Below are 13,034 nucleotides of genomic sequence, written 5' to 3'. Positions count from 1 at the left end.
TGAAATTAATTTAAGAAATTTCTTTTCTATTTGTCCTATTCGAATATTCTTGTTTACATGGTATAAACAGTTCATCGAAATATCAAACTCGTTATTCTTTAATTATGAAAGCTTACTAAGAACTAAAATTAACCACAAATAATTGTGCAGTGTGTATGTGATATCTCGAGTTCTGCAATTGATATCTTCATTAAAAATAAAAATCTACCTACCAGCTCAGGAAGAAATGTACGACGTAAACAACTCGGGATACATGACACCAACCGTTCTTTACATGTAAATAACTAAAAAAATGAAAAAACACAAGAGTAAATCTAAGTAAAACACTAAATCGCTATGTCACGCGCTTTGAAAAATTATGGAAATGAAACCATGAAGAATACGTTTGCCGATGTGGGGCGCTGCTGCATCTATTTCGTGATGTTGGATATAAATCGACCAATAATATATTAAATCAAAGACTAATTAATTTCTAATATATTTTTAAAATAAATATATTATTATTATTATTTTAACGGTGTCTCCATGGAGTCAAAAGACTCATCGCGGGAGACCCGACATTGACACATTAACTATTATTTAAACAATACCTGTCATACCTCTCCTTAAATTCATTCACAGTTGAAGCATTCACAACCACCTCTGGCAAAGCATTCCACCCATTCACAACCCTCCAACTAAAAAATCTAGTCCTAACACCCTTGTTAACCACACTCTTACACAATCTCCAGGGATGGCCCCTCGTTCTCTCACATCTTGCACTGGTCTTAAGAATATCATCAGAATCAATCCTGTAAAATCCCTTTAACAATTTAAATACCTCTATCATATCTCCTCTCCTACGTCTATCAGCTAGTTTTATATATCTGATTTTATATATCTAGTATATCTGATTATTATTTCTCATAATTCAATTAAGACTAATATTATGAATATATTTGTTTAGTTTAATGAATTTTAATTAATATTAGTAGATTTCAAACGCATACACATTTTAAAGTGAAATCATTTCTCCCCTAAGAGTTTTAATCATCTAATGCAGGCAGACATGAATTTCTGAATCTTACAATTGTAAAAATAAATATAAATCAGCTAACGCCTTTTATTCCCTTATAGGGAGTAGGCGAGGCCTTTATACCATATCTGGCTTTTGGAGACTGAGTGGGCAGTTCAATCTCCACCGGTAGCCAATCAGAGATAGTTGGCCCATGTCTATTACTAATTATAGCAGCCAAGATGAAGAGGCTGGCAAACAAGTGCTGCCATCTCTTGGTACCTAACCCTAACAAGATATGTCACTGTCTGAAATAATGTGGGCTACGGTCGATTTTCTTGAGTTTACGGGATGAAAAACCTGAGTTTCCAGGAGGAAAAACCAGCTTGCCCGTGCCAGAGATCGACTAACTCGTGAGCCGGTCGAAGAAAGGCTTAGAAAAAGTTCCTCCAGTCAGCGACTAGACTTGAAATTAAGTCAAACTTCGAGCGACCAAGCGCAGAGGACGCAAGCGCCACTTACATTTGTGGATGATGTTATTTTTTTCGACGAATTTCGCAAAAATACGTAAGCACCAATTAATTCGTGTTGTCCATCCGCCCGTATGCATATACTGGAAGAACGACTGTACATTGCACCCTTCGATTGGAAAAGGCCTGAGTTCGATTCTCGTCGTGACGAGAGGAACGGGATCTTTATATGGGCTTTTTCAATTAAAGTAAGTTAGCCGATCTCATACGGAGGAGGCAGAGTTTTTACTCCCGTAAACTCGGGTTTTTCATTCCGCATACAGGCAAATCGGCCATGAGAACACACGCAGTTTACAGACAGGAAACATTGTTTTTAGTGGTGATGGACGGTAGATGGCATTGATTGTGGTTGTGTGTACTGGGAGAACTTGAACTGGGAGTCCTTGAACTCCTTGGAGGTGTCATATAATAATAATAATAATAATAATCCTGGTACTATAGATAGATTTTATTGAAATTCTGTATTTGGAAACCACAAAAATGTGTCAAGAGATCTCAATTTTTGTTTCAATCAGACCTTCTGTAGGGAGTAAAATTTGAAAAAAAAAAAATGGATCCATAGAAGACAATCAGTTTGCTTTGACTAGATGAAGTTTAACACAATTTGTTACTTAGGATCTATAGTGAAAAATTTCCACCTCGCCTTAATTTAGAGTTTTAAGTGACATTATATACAGCTCATGTCGATGTTTCTCAAAAAACTGGAGGTCGTAATTCTTAGGTAAAACGGAATGAGAAATGGCCGTTATTTGGAACGACCATCCTCACGTAGGAATATGAATATCTACCAACAGTTCTTAGATGCTTAGAGGAAAGTGGTGGCCAGCTTGGTTGGAGAAGCGCTCACGAAAATATCTATCAAAAACGCATAATGCAGAAAAGGACATCTGTGAAAAAAGTGATTGCAGTGAATCTGTGAGAAAGAATGAGATAATCTATTAAGCAGATCGGACAGCATCAAGAATTTTTTTTATGACGCTTTCTATTATATCACGTAAAATGTAAGAACAGTATTCTAAGGTTGGGATTTATATCGTCTTTGGAGTTGTAAAGGTGAGACGTAGAGTGTCTTGAATTGAGGATGAAAAGATTTTTGGAGTATGAGGAGGCTCTAGATGTGATATTTGTGATAGAAAAATCTTCAGATATAAATCAGTCAAAGAAGAGAAAATCCGATTTTGGCCGTTATCTAAGTATTATCATTGGTAAGGGGAAAGTGATGTGGGATCTTTATTGAGAAAAATAAAACCGGACTGTATTTTCGTAGCATCGAAATTCACTAGATTGTCTTCATCCCATTGGAGAATGGTAAGCAAATGAAGACAATTGTTTATGACAATAGTTGTGGAGATTTTAATGCTGGATTCACTTGAGCATTATAAGACATGCCATGGAAGAGGAACAGATTATTAATGTCCAGCAGAAAGAATGTAGGGGATGCTACAGAGCCCTGCTAAATAGGCAAATTGCTTTCTGATAGCAGAATCCAATCTGATGAGGAGTCTTTTAGGTCACAATTAAAGTTCACGTCTTTCAGTCCACGCGATTAGCCTAGTGGATGCGTACTTCGCAATCATATGCCTGGGAAAAGAATGTCCTAGGTTCGATTCCCGTCGGTGACGTGAGGAGCTGAAGGATCTTTCTCAGCCATAGCCAAGTTAGTCGGTCTTGGGCGTGGACAATAGGGTTTTCCCCAATTTATCCTGGGGTTTTTCATCCCCCAAAGCAGGCAAACCGGCCTTGAGAACTCAACACTACAGGACATAGGATACACCGGGGCATAGGGCTGACCACCTTATCCTCTAAACAGTTTAGGTCCGATGATTAATAAACTCTCGACACCGCAAGGTAAAAGAGGGTAAAAGGAAAATGAGATGAGAATGTCATCTTTCGTAAATATAATAATAAAAAAAATCATCTATTGAAAGCAACTCAAAGCAATGAACTTATAATTATTTAAGAACAGTCACATGTGGTATATGGCGGAAATACGACTAGCGCAATATAAAACTCCACATGATAAATAAAATAGTTTCCCATTATTAAATAAGAGAATGAAATACCATACAGAAAGCTTGGACAACAGTTAATTCATGTGGGAACATATCATCGACTGCAGAAAAACCTTGGACTCTGAAGTGGTGATGGTCCACTATGAGAGATGAGAGGAGAGGTCAACATCATGTCTTTTCGGACCATTTGATGTGGCTCTGAAAATATCGCTATTCAATACAAAGCGAGAATTAGATGTAAGCTACATAAAACGATGCACACGTTTTTGGATTTGATCTTTATCTCATTTACAAACATATTGATTATGTACTTGACAATGATCAATTCACTTTCGTCAGTCCCGATGGATATCATTATATTACGTTTGGTAGATAATAATGGCTGATCCCGAGTGGTAATGAGACATGTAGGGAGAGAAAACAACACTGCAATTGTACAGAAGGTAAGAAATATAATGGTTTCATGGTTTATAGGAAAGAGGTGCATTAAAAGATAGAAACTCATGAAGATGGAACGCAATTATTTCCGAATTAGTGTAGATAAATTAAGGTAGGGAATGATTATATCCAATGTATAGTGCCTCCGTAGTGCAGATGGCAGAAATGAGGTAATTTGGTTGGAAAGATCTAAGATCGATTCTTGCCATAGTATCACAGTAAGGAATACGAACTTTTCAACTGCAGAAGAGTTAATCAGTCTCATACGGGGTCACAAAGAAATCACCTCTCGGAGTTTCTATTTTTTTTTTTTTTTCGTTCCGAATAACACGTAAACTAACCAAAGAATAGAAGCGATTGTCATAATACATTCGCTTTATAATCTTAGCTGATTTTTGGCTTATTCTCAAACCACTATCTAATGTGCATGCGTATTTTATTTATTACACTTACGTCAGAGAAATCAATATAAATAATAGGAAACACAAAGTAGAAAAAACAGGCTGCATGAATATAAAGCAAAGAGTTTTCTTATCTTAAACTAATTCATGGTGGTTTTTCCTCATTATTGTATCATAAAGAATTCAGGGCTGTTTTGAAGCTATTAATATAACGACCCGAGTGTGTTATGTCTTTAAATTTTACGTACTTGATCTATCTCATTTAGGAGACTAAAAATCAAAGCTTCCGATAGGAAAAAAAGCCTTTCCACTTACGAGACTAAAATTTCAGTCAAGTACAAAGTAATGCAGAGTTCCTTGTATTATAGAAGAGATTCAGACCCAGATTTTTCCAACCGAAAGACATATATTTTCCGACTGCACTTCCGAGACACCAAAACTTTAATTCAAAATAACTTTTTCCGAATATAAGCAATCTTGCGAAGTATTAAAAATGATTCAACCTCCAACAGCCTACAAGCTTCAGTAAGTCATTTGGGAGCGACGGGGTTCGAATTCCGTTTTGGATGCAAACCTCCATAACGGCGTCTTTTCAACTGAGGATGAGTTAGTCTTCTACTAAGATGGGTTTTCATACCAGAAATACAGGGACATATCCCCAAAAAATAATCAACTGCGGTTATGTTTATGCCAATTCTTTATTATTTGATTATTTATCATAATTCGGCAACAGTATTTATTTGTATTTAAAGTAATTATTTTCAAATGAGTGAGTGAGTGAGCGAGAGAGAGAGAGAGAGAGAGAGAGAGAGAGCTGACAAAGTACAGTATATTAGAAATTCGAATCGAAAGTAATATTCTTGATATCTGCTCGTAATTGTCAAAGTAATCGTATTACACTGACCAATTTTTTATCAGCAACACAAAAAGGAAATCAAAAATCTTGACCTAAGAAAGTGAGGATTAAAAGTTTTACTTTTACTCGAGAGAAAACGTTTCTTAGCAATTTAGAAGGTTCTGAAGTCTGACAGCACCGGATTTAATAGCATTCATTCTCTTAAAATATTAATCCAATACAAGTTTAATGTAATTAAGAACCACGTATTTTATTCATGCAGTTTTAGAATTACTTTGCAGAGCATCTTACATAGCCACTGAGGGAGGAGAAGAGAGAGAGAGAGAGAGAGAGAGAGAGAGAGAGAGAGAGAGAGAGAGAGAGAGAGAGATGATTGATATCGAACCAATATTTTTCATCCCGTTCTCGTCAATATTGACAATATAAACAAAAATGTTTTCACACTGTTGTAACATTTTAGTTGTGTGTATGTATGTACAGGAGCATTCCATACGCCGTCCTCCCTAAAATGCAAAGAAACAATGTATATTTACATCTATAATATATGAATGACTGAACTTAAAACTTCTCGCCATATATAAAAAAAGAAACCCTTGAGTTCATTATCAAATTCTTTTATTTTTTCGATAATTAGAAGTGGTTTGCTATTATGGAATGTTTTTATTAATTATTCTTATCTGTATAGCTAAGAGACAAATAATGAATCGGAAAAAAAATGGACACAAATACTTGTAGTAGTGTGACATTTGGGTCAGTGCTGGAAACGACTAGCAAATGTTTCCATCCCTAATTCCAAATTTCAACGCACCAGTCTTCTATAAACAAACTGTACCGCATAATTTGCAGATGATACCACACTACGGCCATCTTTCTTACTTAATAAACCTCGTGCTCATGTTCCTACAAATCTCCAGAATGTTTATCCCACTTTCTTAAACACTAACTTCGAAACCATTTGTCAGCAGTATCAGATGATCTTGGTAATTCAATAATAGTAAAACTCATCCCCTTTACTTCTTTCATAAGGGAGTTCGTTTTCCAACACACGCTTATCTTCAGTAATATCAAATCGTTGTAAAAGATGGAGTTTCTCTTCTTTGGTAGTCGTTAATCATTCTGATTAACAACTATTCTCCCACTGGTTCATTTTCTTGCATCCAGCTTCTCCTTTATGCGTCTTTTACCGATACTTTCATGGCCAATGATCAATCAAGCTTTCATTTAGAATTCCGCCTTCCTTCTCAAAATCATGAACAAACGTGTTGTAATCAGTCACCACTAATTTGCATTCTGGTTACGGGCTCAAGGCACCGACAGCCATGCGCGTTAATCCCTGCTTCTTCCATGTTGCGGAACAAGCTAAAAGAATCAGCGTTTCTCACTAACTATAACTCCATAATGTTCAAAAATAAATCAACAAATAATGATGAATTTCTCCAATCGCCATAGCCTCGTCAATCCACAGTATTAATATATTATAGTCTCCAACATGGGATTATACATTAAAAAAAAAAAAGTCACTGCCGTTATCTCACTCTTCCCTAAATCTGTTACGTCACGTGTAATATTTAACAGCCACACATTCACAGTTCAATTCAAAACTCCACTTTTTCTTTTTAAATAGAACTGGTTTCCTTCGGAATAATTTTCTTTCACTGTGTTCTTAAAAATTATAACCGATAATTATTCAACTTTAATGTGAATTCGTTTCTTTTATATGCCCCAAAATACGATATGGTAAACGTTTCGTGTTTGAGATTAGCATACAGAAACAATAAATTTTTTTATGAGATATATCTATTTCTTTGTGGTATGCAAACTGGTGATTTATGGTTTTATTTAAAGAACTAGAAAGTTATTTTAAATACCCATAGAAAACCGAATGCACTTTTCCCTTTAAGTTATGATATATACCGAATTTATTCCTTTTTCGAAATTATATATATATATATTTTAAAATAATTTACCTAAACATTAACTTTTTATTATTTTATTTTATTTTTTGAATTATATAGTTCTTGTTTAGTGTAATAAAAACGAATGAAAAGTCTGTTTAAGCAGGAGAAAATTATCATCTGTAAATTTCATAATATTTATATGATACAAAAGAAAAAAACATCATGGCTAATTTTTTAGTATTTTGTAAACTGAATTCTGTTTAGTTTAGTACACTTGATATTTAAAATACGACATTTTTTATGAATAATAATAAAAAAAAAACTTGTGCTATTGCGATATTTTACAAATAGTATTAAATAACCAGTTTTTTTTATTTTTTTTTTATTGTTGTTGTTGTTGTTCTTCGCCTATAAAGAAAATAATTTATTTTCACCCCTTTCATTCATTTGAAACTATTTTTTATATAATCATACGAAATACGAACAACTGTAGGTATACAAACTGTATATAATATAACATGATATAAAGAAGTGTTAGCCTGGTTGGCCAAGTGTAGTGGCTTTGCCTTTTTAACAAATGAGCTGTGGATTCGCATCACAATGTGGTATGGATGTTTGCTAACATCTTTTAAGTGGCAGGATGAATTTCTTCGTCTGTTGTGTCGGATCCCGCCCGACTTATCGGAGGACTAAAGTGGCATTTGCAAAATTATAGTGTATGGTGCTAGAGTAAGATTTTCGGATTATCTAGCAATTCTATTTGGATTATCTAGATAACTTATTCGTATTATCTTCAACCCCGGCCATGATATTAGTATAATACAGATCTACAAACTTTTGTGGGCTCCTATAAAAATGATAAAAAATAAATACCCCAATGCCTTTTATTTCTACGGGGATTAGACGAAACGTCTTTAGTTCTAACACTTTTGAAGATCGATTGGCAGCGCAGCTCCACCCATCAGTCATTACTAATCGATTGAGCTCCAGGTTATCAAGGAATCGAGACTTTCAGGAAGAAAGGGAAAGAGATTACAGCAGACAAGTGCTGCCATCTCTGAACCCTAAAGAGGTTTAGAGGTAGAAGTACTTGAAATCATATACGTTCTACGATCGTTTTTTGAGCTGTGGGATAAATTGGAAACCGAAGTTCCTGGAAGGAAAATTCCTACTTGGGACAAAGATTGAGTAACTTGGAATCCGGCCAAAGAAAGGTCTAGAAAAAGTTCCTCAACTCGGAAACAAGAATCGAATATATAACTATCGTTCATTCGTGGTTTAGAGCTATGGAAAATAACGTCATTTCTACAGCGCGTGGATAGGCTTATGTGTTCGTCCGACATGTTATGATAAGTTTCACGGTATAAAAGAACACAGATGGTTAAGTAAATAACTATTTATTAACTTAAGGCTAACATTTCGCTGGTCTTATATCCAGCATCTTCAGAGCACACAACACAAAGTTTGTTACAAAGGCAAGACAATCACAATCCGGTGTAACAGTGGGGACAGTATAAGTGATTGCAGCGGGCAACACAAGACTAAAGTCCTAATGTGGCGCCATCTAGGTTAAAAAAAAAAAAATTCAAGTTTTGAAATAGAGTCCAAATGATAAAAAATAAAAGTAATAAATATTAATTTGGTTTTATGATAGGAATGTCAATGGTTATCATTAATACTTACAACAACAATAATAAGAACTTGCGGACTTATAGACCCATTTATTAAGTTCTACAACTTACCCAGATTGTCTTTCGTAACCAACTTTTTTTTCTTCTTTTTTTTTTTGCTGCTTAGGGTAAGGTAGTTGGCTAGTCTTATATCTATATATTCTTGCGTGTAAATTGCGTGTATTTTCAGACAGAACAACTGCCGCCATCTCGTGTCCTTAAATCCTAATACTTGTACCATTGTTTGTAATAGTGTGAGTCGTGTTACTGTCAGTACTAGTGTCGAGTTCCACGGTCGAACTTTAAATGTCGGGTTAAAACTCCGAGTTTATTGAAGATAAAAAAATCGTACTTGTCTGTGCCAGAAATTAACTAGGGAACTGGTAAAAGAAAGAAAAAGTTTTAGTAAGAGGATAAAATCGATCTTATAATGCTCTTTCTTCTGGCGACATAGAGCTATGAATGAAAACCCCATTTCCACGGGCTACACAGGCATCTAACTTATTATTGTAAAGGGAATTGGAACTGGTTCATGTTACTCGCTTTACGTTCCTTTCGTAAAATACGTAAGCACCTTACAACACCGTTCAGACCGAACTAATTTTGATGAAATTTGATATTTGGGATCAGAATTAGTTGGAATTCTTGCAAACGCTAAAACTCAAGTTTTCGATAGGGAAAAAAGCCTTATTAACTGAATTTTAGTTGAAATTCCTTATGTTTTTACGTTACAGAGGTCAGAATCCAGATTTTATTCAACCCGAGTCAAAAAAGTCGTGTCGTCCTCGTGCAGGCGCCTTTGAGATCTTTGCTGAAATTTGTGGTCATCAACATTTCGATTTAAATTAGGTTTAAATGAAAATAAATGAATTAAAATCTTCCAATTCTTTACAACGAGAGCGTTAATGTCTTAGATTACCACATCTTTCCATTTCGATTTAGGTCTTCCAATTTTTCTTTTTCTTTCCGGTCTGGTATTGAACATCTTGACTATTCACATTGATATTACTGAAGATAAGCGCGTGTTGGAAAGCGAATTACTTTGTGCCTTATTACATTAAACTTGTTGGGCTTTCTTGATTAATCTCAAGATGCATCTTTTTTTACTGCCATTTCCAGAGACTGATAAAGGTTTTTTTTTTCATTGCTGTTTATGACCTTACTATAACATCTACATAATCAGCATATGCTAGTTGCAATACCTTATAAAAATAGTTTGCTCATATCTAACCAGCATCTCTGATGACCTTTTTAAGCTTTATTTTAAATAGTAGACATGCTAGGATATCCCGTTGTCGAACATCATTTATTATAGGTATTGGACCAAACCACATATTCTGAATTTTAATCTGGCAACACGAGTGTTTCTCATTGTAACTTTGTCCTGTTTCATAAGGTTTTCTTGTGTTGGGGTTCTGCCATCGTGTTCTGGATGCTATATAGGTTGCAGATGGGTCCTCCAGATTCTTGAAATTACTAATCCATCGTTCTTGTTGAGATTAGGATGATGATGACGATCAGCATCGCACAAGCTTCCTTGAATTTTCTTTCAAACCAGGTTTTTGTGCGGTGTAGGGACTTCAATTCTATGACAAGTTTGGAGTGCATGGTTTGACAAGCCAGTTTTATCATTGTGAAGGAAAATGTGACGTTTGTGTTCATCTTTTCTTGCTGGAATGGTGTACCCTGTTTGCAGTGCACTGGATTTTGTAAACCTTCGGGTGAGCAAGATAAGAAAGAGGATCTTTGGATGAACTGAGTATACTTTTTAATTTTGCAGGAGGTTTGAAAGTTGCCTTGATATTGTACAGGGTGTTCGGGATAAATTTGACAGTTTCGTAAGGAAAAAGAAAATCTTCTTTGTATCTATTAAATTTAATGAATTGACAAAAAAACATTACAGGCAGAGTTAATTACAATACTATCAACAAGATTTACTCAAAATAACCACCATTAGCATCGATCACAGCTTCAATTCTGCTTCGGAACCTCGAACAAGCTGATGCTACAGTCTCCCTGGGAAGGGCCGCAAAAACTGTTTTAATTTTATCCATTAACTGGGCTTTTGTATTACTGGAAGTGCGATTGGTTTCTTTTTCAACTGCGCCCCATACAAAACAATCCATGGGGTTAAGGTCTGGGGAGTTTGGAGGCCAAACATTTGGACTGGTGAAGTCGTAGAAATTTTCAGACAACCATTTTTGACTTTTCCCAGAGGTGTGGCAAGGGGCCGAATCCTGCTGCCATACATACGGCCTACCATTGGCTACCCTTGTTATCCAGGGCTTGACTACAGTTAGCAACTCCACGAACAAAGCCCGAATTCCAATGCCAGGGTTCTTCAACACCTGTTCCTGCAGATTTGCGAGGAATTCTGCTGTACGAACGCAATCAGATCGTCTGCTAGGGATCTTTCTTCTTGCTACATCCTCGTAGTCACCATTGCAAGTCTCTAGTTCATGCCTGATTGTTTTTACTGTATTCAGGGAGCATTGGGCAGCAGTCGTAATATCCTTATTTTGATGGCGGGCACGAATCATCATGATACAAGTTATTCTCTTCCATGATTCAGGTGGGTTCCAGCTATCCATCCTTTCTGACATCTTGTATATGAATGAAGAAGGGTCCAAACTTTTAAATGAAAAGAAGTGTGTGTTAATACATGTAACTTACGGAAAAATATAATTAATTATAAATATGTCAAATTTATCCCGAACACCCTGTATTTATGTACTGTTCTATCTATTTTTCCTGATGGTATGGCTATGGCATTTTTTAATATTTTTTTACCTTTTATATGGTATTATTGTAGAGGATCTTGCGAACTTTTTTTGTAGTCTTTTTTTTATATAAACATTTGGCTAATAATATCATATTCTTTCTTTAGCGTCTGCTCATCGGAGAAAATTGTTAGGGTAATCTATATTTGAGGGTACTGATAAACCCTTAATTTTTGTGTCGGATGGTGATATGGGATTATTCTCGTAGGCGAACTTTATATCGGCACATGGAATGTACGGGGTCTACAGATGAGTACTCTTGGTATTGTCTGTAAAGAGATGGAAAGGTATAAAACTGACATGCTGGGAATTATAGAGACCAGATAGAATGGAGAAGGTCATTTTAAAAGACAGGTTAGTAAACTAGTTATTTATGCAGGAAGTGACTCAAAACATCATGGAATAGCTGTGGTACTGAGGAAAGTTCAGGCAAGAGCTCTTCTTGGTTATAATCCCGTTAATGACAGGATACTTTGTATTAGACTTAAGGCTCATCCTACAAATGTGTCAATCATCGTAGTTTATTCCCCCCCACACACACACACAGTTAGGCCTGATGAAAATCTACGGACTGTGTTCGACTGTCTGCCAAGAAAAGATGTACTTTTCATCGTAGGGGACTTTAATGCAAAAGTGGGAAAGAGTATAAGAGTGAGTTCTGAGTGTCCAATGTTTAGTCTTGGTAAACGTAACACCCGTGGCGAAAGACTGTTGGAATTTGCACATGATAACAGATTAATTAATTATTACCAATACCTGGTTCCAGAAACTCCCACGACGGACCTATACTTGGACATCTAACATTGATAGGGCAAGGCACCAGATTGATTACATCCTGGCTTTCCAATGGTGAAAGACATCTTCGACGTGCATGCATACTTGCCTAGAAACGGACACTGTGGTACTGACTAGTGCCGTAACGAGGGCGTGGCGAAAGAGGTACCCGCCACGGGCGCAAAACGTATAACGTCTTTGTCATTTTGGGGTTGGGAGCGCAGGTTAGACGCTGTCCACAGGTGCTTCATACCCTCGTTATGTCACTGGTACTGACCATCAGCTAGTAAGAACAAAGTAAGACTGAGACTCCGAAACCTTCCAAGTCAGGCCAATCTCGCAAGACAGAAGTCAGAGCAATCCCTAAGGGGTTCAAGAAGAAACTTCAACACGTTTGGACGATCTTTTTTGGGACTAGTGAAGAGTACTAACCTCAAATGCTGTGGGAAGAGATCAAGGTTATAACAGAGGATACTGTCAAGTATCTAGGCCCAATTAGAAGATAAAGAGATCCATGGATATCAGATTCAACATGGGATCTGATCGAAAGTAGGTGGTTGGGGGAAAACAAAGAGACACAAAGACTGAAGAATATAAAAGATTACATAGAGAGAAGTGAGAAAACCATCAAACAGGACAAGGAAATTTTTTATACTATTAGGTGTGAAGAGATAGAATTCC

At 36.1% G+C, this 13,034-nt stretch overlaps 1 protein-coding gene across 3 annotated transcripts in view; it reads left to right on the top strand.

The window, feature by feature from the left end:
* LOC150093132 (uncharacterized) overlaps nucleotides 1-13,034 on the top strand; it is a 423,272-nt gene that overhangs the window by 12,022 nt on the left and 398,216 nt on the right. The gene's annotated exons all lie outside the window — the stretch shown is intronic.

This window comes from Typopeltis vanoorti, chromosome 24 (assembly GCF_054136105.1).
Source record: "Typopeltis vanoorti isolate ZY-2024b chromosome 24, IOZ_Tvanoo_1.0, whole genome shotgun sequence".
NCBI lineage: Eukaryota > Metazoa > Arthropoda > Arachnida > Uropygi > Thelyphonidae > Typopeltis > Typopeltis vanoorti.
The sequence above is the reverse complement of the archived record's forward strand: the minus strand, read 5'-3'. Positions and strand labels throughout refer to the sequence as shown.